This window comes from Hylobates moloch, unplaced genomic scaffold (assembly GCF_009828535.3).
Source record: "Hylobates moloch isolate HMO894 unplaced genomic scaffold, HMol_V3 SCAFFOLD_5, whole genome shotgun sequence".
In the NCBI taxonomy this organism is placed as follows: domain Eukaryota; kingdom Metazoa; phylum Chordata; class Mammalia; order Primates; family Hylobatidae; genus Hylobates; species Hylobates moloch.
The window spans coordinates 149,789,755-149,808,149 of NW_026652280.1; the positions used below are offsets into that span (position 1 = coordinate 149,789,755).

Genomic DNA, 18,395 nt, shown 5'->3' on the forward strand with positions numbered 1-18,395 from the left:
TTGGCGGGCCCCGCACTCGGAGCAGCCTGCCGGCCCCGGGCAATGAGGGGCTTAGCACCCGGGCCAGCGGCTGCGGAGGGTGTACTGGGTCCCCCAGCAGTGCCGACCCACCGGCGCTGCGCTCCATTTCTCACCGGGCCTTAGCTGCCTTCCCGCGGGGCAGGGCTCGGGACCTGCAGGCCGCCATGCCTGAGCCTCCCACCCCCTCCATGGGCTCCTGTGCGGCCGGAGCCTCCCTGATGAGCGCCGCCCCCTGCTCCACGGCGCCCAGTCCCATCGACCACCCAAGGGCTGAGGAGTGCGAGCGCACGGCGCAGGACTGACAGGCAGCTCCACCTGCGGTCCTGGTGCGGGATCCACTGGGTGAAGCCAGCTGGGCTCCTGAGTCTGGTGGAGATGTGGAGAACCTTTATGTCTAGCTCAGGGATTGTGAACACACCAATCGGCACCCTGTGTCTAGCTCGAGGTTTGTGGATGCACCAATCGACACTCTGTCTGGCTGCTCTGGTGGGGCCTTGGAGAACCTTTGTGTCCATACTCTGTATCTAACTGATCTGAAGGGGACGTGAAGAACTTTTATGTCTAGCTCAGGCATGGTAAACGCACCAATCAGCGCCCTTTCAAAACAGACCACTGGGCTCTACCAATCAGCAGGACGTGGGTGGGCCAGATAAGAGAATAAAAGCAGGCTGCCCGAGCCAGCAGTGGCAACCCGGTCGGGTCCCCTTCCACACTGTGGAAGCTTTGTTCTTTCGCTCTGCAATAAATCTTGCTACTGCTCACTCTTTGGGTCCATGCTGCTTTTATGAGCTATAACACCGCGAAGGTCTGCAGCTTCACTCCTGAAGCCAGCAAGACCACGAGCCCACCGGGAGGCACGAACAACTCCAGGTGCACTGCCTTAAGAGCTATAACACTCACGGCGAGGGTCAGCGGCTTCATTCTTGAAGTCAGTGAGACCAAGAACCCACTGATTCCGGACACAGCAGGAGGCAACCCATGGAGGAAAGTACCACTTTTTTTTTTTTTTTTTTTTTTTTTTTCGAGACAAGAGTCTAGCTCTGTCACCCAGGCTGGAATGCAGTGGCGTGATCTTGATCTCAGCTTACTGCAACAACCTCCACCTCCCAGGTTCAAGCAATTCTCCTGCCTCCGCCTCCCAAGTAGCTGGGATTACAGGTGTGTGCCACCAGGCCCAACTAATTTTTGATTTTTTTTTTTTTTTTAGTAGAGATGGGGTGTCACCATGTTGGCCAGGCTGGTCTGGAACTCCTGACCTCAAGTGATCCACCTGCCTTGGCCTCCCAAAGTGTTGGGATTACAAGTGTGAGCCACCGCATCTGGCTGGGGAAGTACACTTCTATGGGTTTTATACAGTGGGTTCTCCATAAGACATCGTTACAAGAATATTTCTAGTAATCTAAAAAATTAGCTTGAACATACAGGTGATTCCTCTAATTTAAGAAAAATCACAGTAAAGCTGATCCCTGAGAAACAGTAATTGGTGCCATTTTAAATCACTTTGTTCAGATGTCACTGCTGCACTACTGATAAAACTAAAACTGGAAACTACCTAAATATCCAATAATCAAGTATTGACATATACTGAGTATAGAGTTTTAGGCAATATTAATAATGATACTGTGGTTTTAAATATGTTGACATGGGGAGATGTTCATAATAAACTTGAAGGATTTAGAAAAGATCATGGAAGATTAAGTATAGCATAATTGCATTTGTAATGTGTATGTATTTATCACATATATAAAATTATACATGTCACATAAATACACATACACACATGGATATGAATATGTGTCCCTAAGTCTCTTTTTTCTTCCTCCATTCCCTCTCACCTGAAATTCCTCACAAAAGCTTAATATAACCAGTCTCTCAAGGCAGGACAAAGGGAAGGAAAAGGACGAGACAAGGGAAACCAAAACTCTTCAGCAAGCAGAAGGAGAAAAAAACAAGGAACACATATAATTCTTGTCTCCTCATAAAAGACAACTATAAAGTGTTTCTAATCATTTTAGGTGACTTGAAGGCATTGATTTAGGAATTTTAAAAGTCTGTTTTTCATGCATCCCACCTTCTCCATTTGTCTTTTTCATGACAATCTGAAGTAATTTCCACTTCTCTGGTATCGTCAGTTGAGCTAACATGCATAGAAGTGCCCACTACAGCACCCAGCACCTGGTATGACCTCAATAGATGTTTCCTTCCTCCCTTTCCTTACTGCCAATTCGGTCTAAAAATGTGTTAATGATCTTAAATAATAATGAATCCGGGCCACATGAATTCACTTTGCCTTGAAAATTTCTCAATGGGCAGCATAATCGAGTAGCAAAGTGAAGTTTGAGACCTTCCCAAGGACCAAACACTTGAAAATGAGAACAAGATGCTGAATAGGCCCAAGGCACAGCCAGTTTGTAGTCATTATTCTCTGGACCTGGCTCCAGCATTCTGATTAAACAGAAGGGTGCTGTCTGTTGGCCAGGTTTCATTTTCCGACACTCTTCCCAGTGATCTTGGCCCCACTTGAGTCCCCATCTGTGTGCCTTTGAACACTGTGCATGCTCTGTGCAGATGAGGAGTGCAGGCACACTGCTGGACGAGCTACCCACACACACTCCCCAGCAGGCTGCAGGCGTCTCTGGCCAGCTTCCCTGCTGAAAAGCACTGGGGTTGCAATCCAACGGCTCTCTCAGGGTGGAACCAAATGAGAATATATTTTATGACATTCATGCACCTCTTTACCACATTAACACAGACAATGAACTCATAATTAAGTGTGCGTTGGTTTAATGTTATTTTTTCCTAAGGCCGCTAAGAGAGAAAATTTGCAAACTCAAGAAAAAATCTATATCGATTTCAAGGTAATATCTCAGGGCAATAATATCTTCAGTTAAAGGGGAAAAAACCTTGAATTAAGGTGTCCGCACAAAAATATCAGTTAGTGGCTCTGCTACTTACTATCCATGAGGCTTTAAATAAGTTATTAAACCTCTCTGTGCTTCAGCTTACCAATCTGCAAAACGAGATAGTAATAGTAAGTACTCAAAGGACTATGATGATATTAAAGAGTTAAATTTATAAAGCGCTTAGAACAGTGCATGGCATAAAGTGAGCATAATATAAATGTTTGACAGATACATAAATGCATAATTGGGTGGAGGGAAGTAAGGCGATATTCAGTGAGCATCTACTCTATTTTAGGAGATTTCATGTATTATCTCATTTGCCTCGATGATCAGTTTGTAAATGAGCATTATTTCTTGACCTCATTTTATAGAAAAGAAAAGGTTCAAGTAAAATAAAGTGACTTGCCCAAGTTTGCATGCTAGTAAGTGACGAATCTGAGATTTATAAAGAGGTCTGAATCCAAATCTTTGTAGCATACCATGCACATAACATTATTTAATTCTAAATTCTATGCCCATTATTTCGTTTAATTCTTACAAGAATCCTTTCTGATAAGTAAGTAGCACCAGCCCTTGTCTCTACCCATAGTGCATCCAACTCAATCTGTCTCTGGTGGCAGCAATAGGTATGTGTAACAGAAGGTCACAGTGCTCACCCCAGCTGAAATAGGTATGAATTTAGCTTCCCTAGTGGCACATTAGGTATTCATTTACTAAAAATGATAAATGCTGAAAGTACTATGCAAGAAATATAATCCATCTACCCGAACTGGAAAGGACTAGTAGTTAGTTCTAGGAAGAAAAGAAAGACACTGGAGAGTAACAGTCGCCAGAATTTCTGTACTCCATTATCAACATATTTTTGAGAATATGCCCCAAATATATTCAAACAAAAAGTAAGCAGTAACAACTGATGAGCTAAAATAAATAGGATTTCTGAAACTGTCTCCAACTTTCCACTTAGGCAATCACTGATTCAGAACATAGCAAAGGGTGGGGTGGAGAAAGGGGCGACTGGAAGACAGGACAGAACAGGGAGAATGAAGTGAAGCAGAGAAAGAAGCAAGAGAGAAAAGGTGAAGGAGAAGTGGAGGGAGAAGGGAAGAACAAATAAGAGAACGAAAAATGAGAAAAGGGGTAATGGCAAAAGAGAAAGGACAAGATGAGAGAAAAGGAAGAGAAGACAGGAGAGAGAACCAATGGTTAGCAAGCACCCCACTTTCTCCCGAACCCTTTATAATAGGAAAACAAACACAGAACTCCTCCAGTGGAGTAACCTCTATCTGTGTGCTGTTTCTCAAGTTGCATCTATAAAGAGGATCTCTACTAAGTTTTGTAAACGTTCTTCCTAATTCTTCATATTTCTTTTGTGAATTCTGAGGAGACTCCCGTAAGTCTCCTGAGGTCCAGTGTGCCTGGTACAGGAGTCACAGTTGTGCTCCGGCTCTAAAACCTGAAGAGCCCTCCTGAGGAAGTGGCTACCATGAACGCCACTTCCGCCTCTGGCAGCTGCTGGCGGACATGACTCCAGGCACCGCAGCTCTGAACCAGCTCAAGTGCTGCACTCACTTGATTATGGCCACTACCGCCTCTGACAAGCCATCAAGAATACTAACCATCCTTTCCCACAAAGGCTCCTCTTTCCCGTTTCTTCTATAACAACATTCCCCCCAACCCCGAAGCTCTGGAGGCCTGTTGGCTAGCGCAGGTTGATTGATAATAACTGTGTCTTCCAGCAAAAGCTTCCACCCCTGAGGATCACAGATGGCGAATGACTTGCGGTAATTTTGTTACCAAAGAACACGGGGCTCAGGCATCTAAGCCATATTCCGCAGAGAATCCTTTCCAGTCACATCCACAGAGGAGGCTTTTCGCAGCCCTAAGCTTTCACTTGAGTTGTTATCAGAGTTTTCCATCACTGACTGTTTAAGAAAATATTAAAATGACTCCAAACAGACTGCTGCTCTACAATTTCAGTTCCCTTGCCTGGTTGTGTGTGTCCAAATGCAGTCTAAGGAAAGCATGTTGGTGCTGTCTGCTGTCTGTTTCCTCAGGTGTGCAAATTCTCCTCCCTGGGAGCCAAGTGGCCCCCTCAGCCAGCAACAGTGACAAGAAGAGATGGATAAAGTGGTATCAAATGTCTGCTGACCTTAGTGAGGGGAGACAGAGCCACATAATTGTCTACAGAAAGGATTATCCATTCTGGTCATTGTACTCAAATGCTTAGAAAATTCTGAACATTCTTCTTGCCTGAGGGAAAGTACTACACGACGAACAGAACCATTTTGGTGTGAAATCCACCTGATTTTAAATCCTGGCTTTACCATAAACACATTTGCTCTGTGACTTTGAGTAAATTACTTGGTTTTCCTAAACCTTGGTTTCCCTTGTCATGAAAATAGGACAAATAACACCTAACTTAGAACGTTGTGGTGAGGATTAAATAAGATTATGTAGGTGTGGCAGGCAAATTTACTAAAATTACTTTCAAATTGCAACATTTTCTGTTTATTTTTCTTTTCTTCTCCGTTCAAGCAGATAGACAAACTCTTTCATTCTCTGCATCAGGGATTGGTTTCCTCAAAAAGTAGAGGTAACCAGCTATCAAAGGCTCTTCTTGAATTCTGTAAACACTGAAGTCCATTAAAAAATATAATGCCTAGAAGCCTGTAATCCCAGTACTTTGGGAGGCCAAGATGGGCAGATCACGAGGTCAGGAGATCGAGACCATCCTGGCTAACACAGTGAAACCCCGTTTCTACTAAAAATACAAAAAATTAGCTGGGCATGGTGGCGGGCGCCTGTAGTCCCAGCTACTCGAGAGGCTGAGGCAGGAGAACGGCATGAACCTGGGAGGTGGAGCTTGCAGTGAGCCAAGATCGTGCCACTGCACTCCAGCCTGGGATGACAGAGCCAGACTCCGTCTAAAAAAAAAAAAAAGAATGCCTAGCAATAATGAGAGTACATGGTACTGAAAGATACCATTTATTATAGCAACGAAAGACACTGAAGATCTAAATAAGTAGATTTGGATAGAAATAGAGATAGAAAGATTCAACATTATAATGTTACAAAGATACCAACTCTTCCCCAAAACTATAAATTTAATGAAATTAAATAAAGATATTAAAATTTTTCAAGCCAATTATAAAATTTCTGTAGAAATGCAAAAGGCCAAAAATGACCAAGACATTCTTGAAGAATAAGGTCTAGGGGTGAGAATGTGAGAGGAGACTTGAGTAATCAGACTTAAAGCTTATTGTAAAGGTATAGAAGCTAGTGGCAATATGGTACTGACTCAAAGACAACAGACCAAAGGCACACCACCGACAGCCCAGAAATAAATCCAGACATATAGGGAAATTTGGTAGATGACAGAGATATCATTACAGATTATTGGGAAACGTAAATGATGCTGAGACAATTATTAGCCATATTAAAACATAGATGAAATAAGACTCCTCCTTCATGTTAAAGACATATATGTGTATATTCGCGTATATACAGGTATACATGTAGAAATATGTGTGCATATATATATATAAACATATACATATGTTTTCAATTGACCTGTTATGAAGGAGGGGGTCTTATTCCATCTATTTTTTGAATATAGAAATTAATTGTTTCCACTTTCCCAATGATCTGTAATGTCATCTATCAAATTTACATATATGCATGGATTCATTTCTGGGCTTTCCATTGTGTCTCATTGGTCTGTCTTTGTGTCAGTACCACACTGCCCAAATATATCAGTACCACATTGCCCAACTATATAAGCCTATATGTAAATACACACACACACATATGCATACACAAATATATATGAACTTGGAGTAGAAAATAATTTTAAAAATAAAACAACAAAATATCAACCATAAGGAATAGTTTGATAATTTGACCACCTTATTTTTTTAGTTTATTAAAAGAATTTATTTCAAAAAGTGAAAATGTACATTGCAGATTGAGAGAAGATATTGCAACATGTATAACTGACACTGGATTAGTAAGCAGAACATACAAGAACTTCTACAAATCCATTAAGAAGGTGAAAACAACACAAAATCAAAATGGGTAAAAATCATAAACAGACATTTCACAAAAGATGAAATAAAAATATCAATTAAAAATGCAAATATTCTAAGCCTAATTGATTTGCCAAAAAGGTAAATTGAACTGTAAAGTATAAATTCATACATACCAATCTGACAACTTTTTAAAATGCTGACAAAACCAAGTGTTGGCAAAGATATGGAAAAACAGGACTTCTTATATTCTACTTATATTGAAAATACTATTCTATTTTGGAAAATAATTTTGCATTATATAGTAACATTAAAGACTGTTCATGGTTTCATTCGGCAATGCCATTCTTAAGTATGTATGTACATGTGGGCACCCCTTCCACGCAGGCACAACAATGTATAAGAGAAGACTGGCAGCATTATTCCTAACACTCCCAAACTAGAGCTGACTTAACAGTTTATCAACAACACATAGATAAGTAAACTGTGGCTTAATCATACAATGGAATACTATATCACAGTACAAATTAAGAAATAGATTCATCCACCAGCATGGATGAATCTCACAAATCATGTGGAATCAAAAAGGCAAGTGGCAGAAGAAATACACATAGATGATATCATTAATGCAAAATCTAAAATCACGCAACACTAAAAAATATATTGTTTAGGATTGTATATATAAAGGGTAAAATTATACAGGAAAGCAAGATATTGATAAACACAAAGAAACGTTACCCCTGTCAGGGGATATAGGAGGCATTGCTAAGGAAATTTAAAAGGGGGCTATGAAATCGCATTATATTTTTCTTCATATATCTTACACGTTTTATATATATATATGTATATAAAAAACATATATAAAAATTTCAGAATAATTTTAATTTATGTGATGCAATGAAGGTCAATAAGATGTTAGTAGAGGTTTGATGGAAGCTATTACAAGAGAAGGATTGTTTAACATTCTGAAAAGTTTTCCAAAGCCATTGTGTCTCTCTACTGGAAGATGTGGGTTGCAAATATAAAACCTGGAAATGCCAGCTATTTCCCCTTCATAAAGGAATAGATCTCAGATTCAATGTCGTATCACAGTCACAAAACATTAAGGAAGAATGAAACTAGTACTTTGATGACACTGTTGAACTGCTGAATCAAACCAGTCTTGAAGCTTGCACTACATGTGACCCATTCAGATATACAAGACAGTAAATATTCTTATTTAAAATACATGATACGGAAGGGAGATAATGTTCTTAAATACTAGCCATCAATTAAGAAAATAAAACAGTAAAACCTAGTGCTAGGTATACTCAGGAAGACTTTTGGAGTACAGGGAGAGAGAATCAGGAAGGCAAACAGAAAAAAAGATTTACACCCCATCCCCACCAGTAGAGACTCAATTATTGGCCATGAAGCATCCTGAGGGAAGACCTTAGGATGGATCCTGGGCACTGTCTGAGTCAAGGGGCAACTAGCCGAGTGTGACAGATGAGCAATGACCAGAATTTTGGCATGGTACTCACAGGTCAGTGCAGAGCTCCAAGAAGGGCCAAAGTTAAGCTTCCTGCCACCTGAGAGGGATGGGGACATTAAAATCAGAGTTTAATATTTCAAAAATGTGAAATGTTCTATTTCTTGCATATCTCAGTTTACAGACTAAGATTCAAATCTGCTACATAAGCAAAGTGCCCAACAAAGAATTTCCCAAAGCAGGCCTTGGAAAACACTAGTCTCCCTTGAAGAAGGGTTTCATGCTCATGTAGGTTTAAATGTTGTGTGCTACAACTTGTGCTTATTGATTCATATTACACCTTAGCATATTAAAGTCCTGCAATGAATCTTTTCCTAAATGCCTTCGAGCAATGAACATTTCTAGAGGAAAATCTACCAAAAGCCGAGAAGCTGGAATTGCACTTAACACATCTTGGAAAACACTGTCTCCGTAGAGCACAGTCAGCTTCTCTGTCTACAGGGACATCACACTATTATTCTCTCACTCAGTACACAAAGCAGAACCCTGGGCTCCACTTACTGTAGTCTCAGAGAGTGACATTTTTCCATCTTCTAGTAAAGATGGAAAATCCTGGTCTTCTGCCAGATCTGAATTCACAAGATGAAGTTCGACATTCCCTGAATTTGAGTGCTTCTGCTGTCACAGTAACAAACTGTTGGTGAAAGGTTTTACCAGTAACTGTTAAATCACGTTAAGTTTGTCAGGAAAACGATAAGAGAGTATCCTGGAAAAGCACCCCCCTCCACCCCAACCCTTTAAAATACCTATGCTTGCATTTACTGTTTCTTTCAGAGATTAGAAATCAGACAAAGAGGACTGGGGCTAGCATTTTAAAAATAATATGAGAATTTAATAAGTTTAGACTCTAGAATTGCTGACATTCTTGTATTGATTGAAGGGGTTTAGGCTGCAGAAATAGCTTTCACTCATGTTCCACTCAAGGTTCTTGAATTGCTTACTTGTGGATTCCTGATGTGAAATGATGAGTAATGGGTGAGGAGGCCGGTCAGAGATAAGGTTGAGCAAAGTGAAATGCCTGAATTACAGGAGGTTGGGAGAGATTGGGAGCAAAGTCATAAAAGATTTCCCATGCTTGCCATAAGCCACCATGCTGTTAAAATAGATACAGAGTAGGGGCCTCTAACATCCCTTCACACAGCAGGTATGTTTTTAAAAGGGTAAATTAGAATTTTTATAAAAACTTTAAAAATTTAAGATGTGATGGAAAGGTTCAGAGACTAATAGGACATAAACTTGCTTATATATAATCATATATAATCATATATAAATCATATATAATTATAGGACACAAATGTATAATGTACCCACAGGTGCACATATGCATAATTGATCCATAGTTTGAGAAGTTTTTATTATTGAGAGATGACTCCTAAGCAAAACTCTCTTGAACTATGAACACACCTTGCAAAGATGAGAACGGAAAATATGAAAATATTAACTATGCCTGACTTCGAATGTTGTGACTATGGCTGGTCTTTTTCTCTCTTTTAGTTTTATGTATACTCCAAAGTTTCTGTGATAAATGGGACTCTCACCTGTGGGCCATAAAACATGTTACCACTGGATGAAGCAGTGAGATTTTTAACAATAGACTCCCATAAAGCACAGGAGTGGCACAGAGAGTATGCGTGGAGGGAAATAAACTTCCAGATACATCATTCCATAACATAACTATAGCAAAATTTACTTACTTATACATCTTACGAGTGGATATTTAGATTGTTACCAAAAGTGAGATTCATGGATTGATGAATATCAGCATCTTAAGGCTCTCAATGCATGTTGCCATATTGCTTTTCAGACTGATATGCCATGTGATGTTAATACCAGGCATATGTAAACAGGTCTGTCTTAACTTGCTGACTTTACGTATTAAAAATCTTATTTAACCTTTACCAATCTCACAAACAAAAAAAAATGGTTTTCATTTTAGTTTAACTTGTCTTCTTTGATTACTAGGAAGTTCTACCTTTTCTTGGAAGTTTACTTGCCATATTTGTATTTCCTCTTTCATGAATTGTGAGCTCTTCCTCTCAGCTCTATTTGATGCCATGGGATTTTTATCCAAGAAAAACATAACTTTGCACATTAAGGTTGTTAACCTTTTATTCAATATTTATTGTGAATATTTTTCTGGGTTCATGTTTTAATTTTCATGTGATAAATCTTACTTGTTTTTTTCCTATTTTTTCATTGCTTTTAAAGTTTCAAAATCTTTCTCTATTGGAGATAAAACAAATATTGGTTAAATTTCCTTAGAGTTTTTAAAAGTATTTTCTGTTTAAATTTTAATCCATGCAGATTTTTATTTCTGTCAACAATGTAAAATGAAAATACAACTTAATGTTCCCCTGGATAGCTAATCTTCTCAACATCCTTTCTAATCTTCTCAACATCATTTATAATAGGAAAAGAAAGCCATTTTTTAAAAAATTTAAAAGTGCACGACTATGAAGGACCCCTTTGAACAGTGTTTTCAGTGGTCACTCCTCTCCCCACAGGTAAAGCACCCCTGTTATGTTACATAAATACTGATCCACCTTAGGCATCCATCAAGATGCCAAAAGCAAAAGATAGCCCTCAGTTCCCATTTTACATAGGCCTTCTTTGTTAGTCTTCCTCTCTCTGCTGTGATCCACCAAACTAGGGAGGAGGCGAAGTTAGCCTATTCTTTCATTGCTCACAATTCCTAGAGTACAAACAGCCAATCAGTAAATCCCAAGGGTGTTCTTTGGGGGTGGCTGGGATAGCCAAGGGTTCACAAGTTTTAAAAGATGACACCTGATGATAGAGATGAAGAGAAAAATAAAATGGACCCATCACGCTGCACCAGTGGGAAAATAAAAGAATATTCTACATGGGTGGCATCCACTCAGAGCGGCACCAAGGAGGAAAAGCTGTTCATGGTTTGAGTACAGATGTAATGAATGAACTCTGAACTACAAATGAGGAAGCCCGAGGCTTCGATTCTGATTCTGCCTCTAATGACTTTGACCAAGTCAATAAACTTTGTAAGACCCCATATCTCTCATCTGTAAAAAGAATGGGTTTGATTCTTACAGGATGTAGTTTAGAAGTTCATAGGCTGACTGTACAGATATAATTTGGCTTGAATGGTGTTTTAATTTTTTTTTTTTTTTTTCCTGAGACAGTCTTGCCCTGTCACCCAGGCTGAAATGCAGTGGCGCGATCTCGGCTCACTGCAACCTCGACCTCCCAGGTTCAAGTGATTCTCCTGCCTCAGCCTCCCGAGTAGCTGGGACTACAGGCGCCCACCACCACACCCAGCTGATTTTTGTATTTTTAGTAGAGATGAGATTTCACCATGTTGGCCAGGATGATCTCAATCTCTTGACCTCGTGATCCACCCACCTTAGCACCCCAAAGTGCTGGGATTACAGGCGTGAGCCACCACGCCCGGCTTTAATTTTTTTAATGTAATAAGACAATGCAACCTGTTTCTAAGAGCCCCTGTTGTCATGCAGCTAGTTTCACTCCGTTGTGCTACCTACCTGGCCTCGGAAGGGGTCTAAATGATCTGTAAAGTCTCTCTCAGCTTTATTAAAAGGTCCAGTTTATTGGAAATCCACATTGGCTCTGCTTTTATACATATGTAACAAACCTGCACATTGTGCACATGTACCCTAAAACTTAAAGTATAATAATAATAAAAAAAAATACATCCCAAATCTAGCCTCTTCTCATCACCTCTACTGCCACCACCCTGCTCCAAGCTGCCTGCCAGGACTTTTGCAATGGGTTCCTAACAGGTCTCCATGCTTTTCTGCAGTCTTTTCCCAAAGCAGCCAGAGTAGTCTTTCTAAAGCATAAATAAAGTTGTCACTGTCACTCAACTATCACTTAATCAAGGACACCTAGTCTGACTTCCCTGTTTTAAATAGCAATCCCTTTTTCTAAACTCTTGATCACACTTGCTCTGCTAGACTTTCCAGATAGAATTGTCTCCTTCTCACATACTATGTAATTTTCTTATATGTTGTGAGTTTTGTTTTGTTTCTGATCTGTTTTGTCCCAATAAAGTATAAGACCACTGAAGACAAGCATTTTTGTGCATTTTGCTTAGTGGTTACTGTAGCCCTAGTGTCTAAACTACAACCTGGCACAGAGTGGGTACTCAATAAATAATTGTGAATAATTATGAACTTATCAATAATTCTTTTCTCTCTCCTAGAATAAATTCTTCTGGCTCCAAGAATTGGCATTTCAAAATGGAGAGCGGATTCTCTTCTGGAAGCTGTCCCATTACAGCAAACCACTTTACACCCAGACCGCAGCCTGCAAAATTCTCAGCAAGGAAGTCTCTTGCCAAATCAACAAGAATCGGGGAGACTTTTGTGTAATAAGCATAAAGGCAGCCCACAAAGACATGAGTTCAAACAAGAAGGAGACTTCTTTTCCACAGCCATCAAGGAAGGAATCAATATGAGGATCAATTTGTAAAACAAACAAGGCAGCCAGTCCCAAATACAGGCTCAGAGATGCTCATATGAAATAGGTCAAAGTTCCATGGTATCATCTACGTTCTTTGAGCCTGTTGTCCCTTGGGTTCATCTCTGGGTCTGTTTGCTGAATTCAAACACACTGACAATAAAATCCTACATTTCTCAAGAGGAATACATTCTCTTTCAAAGACTAGAAAAGGTCAGCCCCCTGCCCCCCAAACCTGAGCTGCTTGCAACAGCTTTTGGATAAATCTCTTTTGAGTATGGACTGAATGAGGACACGTACCCCTCACAGAGGTGACCCGTCTTACTGAGGATGGACATTTTCTATCTGTACCTGGTGTTCCTGGTCATTGCCACCCTTCCCTCCCTCTCCCGGGCCTGTCATTAACTGAGGGTGTGGCTCAAATATGGCCACAGACTTTGATTTCACAGACCACTATGGATTTCAGTTTCATTATAACTGGGTAGCTACCAAATGAAACTCTAATTTAGAAATGAAACAATAAAGAGAGATGACAGGAACCGTTCTAAGGTTGCCAACTTTTTTTTTTTTTTTTTTTTTTTGAGACAGAGTTTCGCTCTTGTCGCCTAGGCTGGAGTGCAGTAGCACAATCTCGGCTCACTGCAACCTCCGCCTCCCAGGTTCAAGCAATTCTCCTGCCTCAGCCTCCTGAATAGCTGGGATTACAGGCACCTGCCACCATGCCTGGCTTATTTTTATGCTTTTAGCAGAGACGGGATTTTGCCATGTTGGCCAAGCTGGTGAACTCCTGACCTCAGGGGATCTGCCGGCCTTGGCCTCCCAAAGTGCTAAGATTACAGACGTGAGCCACCGTGCCTGGCCGGTTGCCAACTTTTCATTTTGTCAAGTAAATATACCCAATGAGATATTTTGGGACAACCAGAGGAAAAAAGTACATTAATATCAAAATAAGTTCAATAATTTCAACTTTCTGAATTCTTTATTTTTTCTCAGCATGTCAGAGAAATTTTCTCAGGAACCACTATTTGGTGGGTATGGATGCAAATACCCCTGAATCCCTTATCCGGAATGATAACAGCTCTGCCTGAGGCTCTATTAGGGAGCACAGAGATGATTCTAACTTCATGCTTCACATTAGGGTGAAAAAGAGGACCTCTGCCTCCCTGGGTTCCAGGCACACAGGCATTACGGCATCCCCTCTAAGTCACAACACTGAAGAGCAGTTAGAATCTGGGAGAGAAGACAGGGCTCATTAACAAGGTCTCAGATTTTGGAGGGTGTACTCATAGTGGATGTGACACAGCCCAGGGTCTTTAGGTAACTAGACAACCAGTTTTCTTTTTTCCAGTCGTTTCAAAATCCTTCAACAGCGTTTGCTGATCAGCACATGGCATGTGGCCTTATACTAAGAAAGCCACAGTCGGAGAGTCAGTTCCATTATAACTGGACACCTACCAAATGAAAGTTTAAAGCAGGTTGTGCAAACCAGTGGTGCACAAACTGAACATGGCACCCAAATATGTTTTCCAGGTTAGGGGAATCACTGAGGATATTCCCACACTTTAGCTGTCTATGTTTAAATATTGTGAAGTTTGCCTAAGACTCTACATTTCTAACTTCTCTTGAAAAATCTGAAAATTTGGCAACAAAGGGCCCTCATTCCAGCACGGCCACAAGTGACTGCAGCTGTGCAGAGATGAACCCTGCCCTCTTCCCTTGGCTAAGTCATTATATTACATTACTTGCCTGGCGTCAGGAAACCTCCATGTTGGTAACTTCCGGCTTAGCGTATGGAAGGTTATTTATACTCCACACAATCCCTAAAAGGATTGAAAGAAACTTACAAAAGACTGACAACAAGGAGTAAGGGGGAAGAGGGAGAAGAAACAATTAGATAGAGCGATGAGTAGGGTCATGACCCACAGTATCCATCACACAATTATATACACTTTCCTGGAGTTGGGCTGCAAATTGGGTCCAGGCTTCTTCACAGCTGACCGGAGTTTAGAGTTTGAGACCAAAACAAGTCAAATTCCCTCCCTCTAGGGAAATACAATTTTGCTGTAGTAATAACATTAAATGCCATGCAGCAATAAAACATGAAAAAAAAGGTAAGACAAGGCGGCATAAAGTGCCGAAATGTGTGGTCTTAAGGGTGGCAGAGTGATCTGGGAGGTCCCTGGTGGGAGAGGGCAATGGCGAGGAATGAGTAAGATGGAGAGATTTGACAAAGTGGCCCTCAGCTGAGCCACAGAAGGTGGGTACATCGTGGTTAGGCAGAGCACTCCATCAGCGGTATAGAGGAAAACACACTTGTGTCAAAACTACAGGAGAAAAGCCTGTCAAATTCATTCAGCCATCAGGTAATGCCCTTAACTTCCAGCACACCTACTTTGCTTCCTCAAGTACTTTCTTTATTTGGGTTGCTGTCAAACTATGGGAAATTCTAAGCTAGTTAGAAATGAAATGCCTCTTAGAGTTCAGTGCATAAGTACCTCAGCTTTGAGACTTGGGGATCCAATCTCTTTCTCTCTCTTCAAATCAAGATCACTCATCCATGGCTTGACCAACTTGTTTTGTGTGGGGGCTGGAGGGAAAGGCTGACTGCCACCAAGCTGTGCTCAGAAAGGAAAGGTCCCACACATTGTGGCAGTCTCAGTCCCCCTGGCTCTGGCACCCCAGTGAAATAGATTGCTTCTGCTTTCTCTCTCTTAAATCTGCATCAAGTATCATCAAGACAAATTCTGACAACTACTTACTGGACAATCCCACCTCTATTTCTGCATGTCACTGATGTAGAGTTTTGTGTGGCCTTAGTGAAATTAATGGCAAATCCATTTGGCAAAGCAAAATAAATCCCAAATTAACAAACAGCACCACTACCACTTCTCGGTTTATTAGTGGAGAAAGATATATTTTGTGCATTTTCTTCAGTTCAATATCTTATCTGTATCAAAATGAGGAACAAAGAGCTCATCACATCAATAACGGAATTTCAAGCAGCTATGGGGATAGGACTACAGTTTTCTTCCCTACATAAATGGAGATCTGTGAGTTCTATAGGGAACGGAGTCTTTCCAGACAAATCAATTAAAAAATTATAAAGCATTTTGGTCGCTAAGTTAGATGGACATGAGAACATCATATACTTCCTTTTCTCTTCTCTATACTGCAGAAGGTAGAAAGTTGCAGTCTTTTTTCATGAGATATTGACTACATCCTCATATCAAAGCAGTCACAGTCATTACAGAGTCTGCCAGTATTTCTGTAAGAAATCCTATCTGGGGAGGATTTACAGAATATCAGCTGCTTTCCATTCACAAAGAGCTGACTTTAAAGCAAGGGTTTCAGTTGCCATGAATTTCCTTCATTTGCCTATTACACATAGAGCAAAGCCATTTTTTGTAGTTTTGACCATTTGCAATTTTACGGAGGTGATAATGAAGATAACAGTCTACTTCCTTCAGAAAATATATATTTTTTCAAGCCTAAGAATCATAAAGATCAGATTCTTATTCAACCTCAGTATGAAAATACATTTATCAAAAAATATGTATTTCATTTTCAGGTAGACTCTGAAGAAAAGGTGGTAAAAAATGCAGCGAGAGTGGTTGCAGATGCTCTGCTCTGGTAAAGAGAAAGAAAGAGCAAAGTAGAGGGGAAAGAAAATAAAGCAAGGAAGGTAGTTCTGCCTCTTTTGACTTTGGACAGTGGCAGGACAGAGCTGGAGTGGGCTGGGAAGGGAGGTGACAGAGGAAGCAACTTGGCAAGACCATAGGTGAAGTAGATTAGCGACAAAGTCCACAAAGCTTAGCAGGGGCTAGACAGAGGAGACAGAGAGTTCCATGAGGCAAGGGGTCATGATCAAGGGGTTGTATATTGAGATTCATAATTGGGGATCAAAAGTTCCGGGACCGAGTCAAAGAGGTCAGGATGTAGGAAAGAGATCGCAAATTGGCTGTCAAGCCCCACAGCATTTCTGGTCTGGAAGGGAGGTGGGATACTCCTGAGAAAGTGGGCACTTGGCCGAGGTTGGGAAGCTGGCTGGAGCAGAGGGACTTCACATTGGCATTGCCTGCTTCTAGCTGTTTTCACTCCATTTTACCAGGCTGCCTCTCAACAAGACCCGAGTATGTCCTTCTATTGGATATAACCCAAAGAAAATATTTCTCTGGGCCACTTAGGGCTGGTCCTACAGAACAGCTGGGCCTGAGATTGTTGGTGACCACAGGGCCTAACACATGGCTGGAGAGACAAATGAGATGAGAGTTCAGGTAATTCCCAACATTCTGGATTGTCTCTGCCCCAAGTGGGACCAAAGAGAGCACAGTCGATGGCTAGCATAATCACAGAAAGGGTGGCAAGTGGAAGCTTAGATGGGTGGCTAAAATCAAGATGGAGCAGGTAGATGAGAATTAGAGTTAGCACCTACTAAGCCAATTGTTAGACAAGATCCTAAGAGCAACTGTTGCTCTTTTATCCCTAGAGATCAAGTTCCATCCTCTAGGCTTTAGAGAATGTTACTTTCATAGGTAGAAAACCACATCCGCTGTTCCAGAAGCCTTTATTCCATATCTGATGATAAGGACAGTAAATCTCAATCTGAGCCAGGGATGCTAGGTCTGGTCCCAATAAAATAAAGGCTGCAGGTTGCCCTTCCTCTGAGACAACTCCCTTTGAGATCCAACACCTTTCTAGGGCAAGGGTGAGAGTTTCGACAGTAAAGACTTGGAAGTATCTACAGACCTACTTGATAGAGTCATCCTTATGCTGAAGACAGCCTACCCTGGGTAATAGAGCCCTGGGCTCCCAGGAAAGGGAGTTACTCATTTAGTGCTCTGCCTCCATCCCCACCTCGTTTATCACTGTGTTCCCTGCAGCTGTGGGAATGTTTGCCGAGAGAAGGTGCCCAATAACATATGGTGAATGAATACATAAATTCGACAACATCCAGTTTTCTGTTGCTACCTATTTCCGGTTAGTTAAGTGCCCCCTGAACACTATAATTTCTTTCTCTGTAAAATGTAGGAAATTTGACCATAACCCAGAAATTTATGAAGAATGTGTTCTACAGCCCATTTGCTTCAAACCTATAGCATGGCACTTCTAACTATGATCCTCAGACCATCTACCTGTGCAACTGCAGATTCCTAGGCCCTAACCAGTCCTATGCAACAAAATCCTCAGGGAGCAGGAATGAGCACAAGAATCTGAAGCTTTCACAAGCAAGGCAGGTGATACCTATGCACACAACGATTTGAGAAACACAGAGACTTACATTTATGAAAAAATACTACGTTTTAGACCCTAAGCTTGAGATTTTATATATTCATTTAATCTGTACAATTACTCTATGAGACAAGTATTACTTTCCTTATTTTCTAAGCAGGGAAAGTGATTCAAACAAGGTTACACAGTCAATAAGCAGCCGAGCCAGGGGCCATCCCTGTGATAAATAAAAGA

At 40.9% G+C, this 18,395-nt stretch overlaps 1 protein-coding gene across 3 annotated transcripts in view; it reads right to left on the reverse strand.

Moving 5' to 3' along the window:
• ST6GALNAC3 (ST6 N-acetylgalactosaminide alpha-2,6-sialyltransferase 3) overlaps positions 1 to 18,395 on the reverse strand; it is a 578,393-nt gene that overhangs the window by 354,907 nt on the left and 205,091 nt on the right. The window contains exon 1 of one of the 3 annotated variants that reach the window (XM_032155553.2): positions 8,473 to 8,515. The exons of the other annotated variants lie outside the window; for them this stretch is intronic. The gene's annotated coding sequence lies outside the window, so the exon portion shown is untranslated. Of the gene's footprint in view, positions 1 to 8,472; positions 8,516 to 18,395 lie in introns of those variants that run through there. 3 annotated transcript variants of the gene reach the window in all.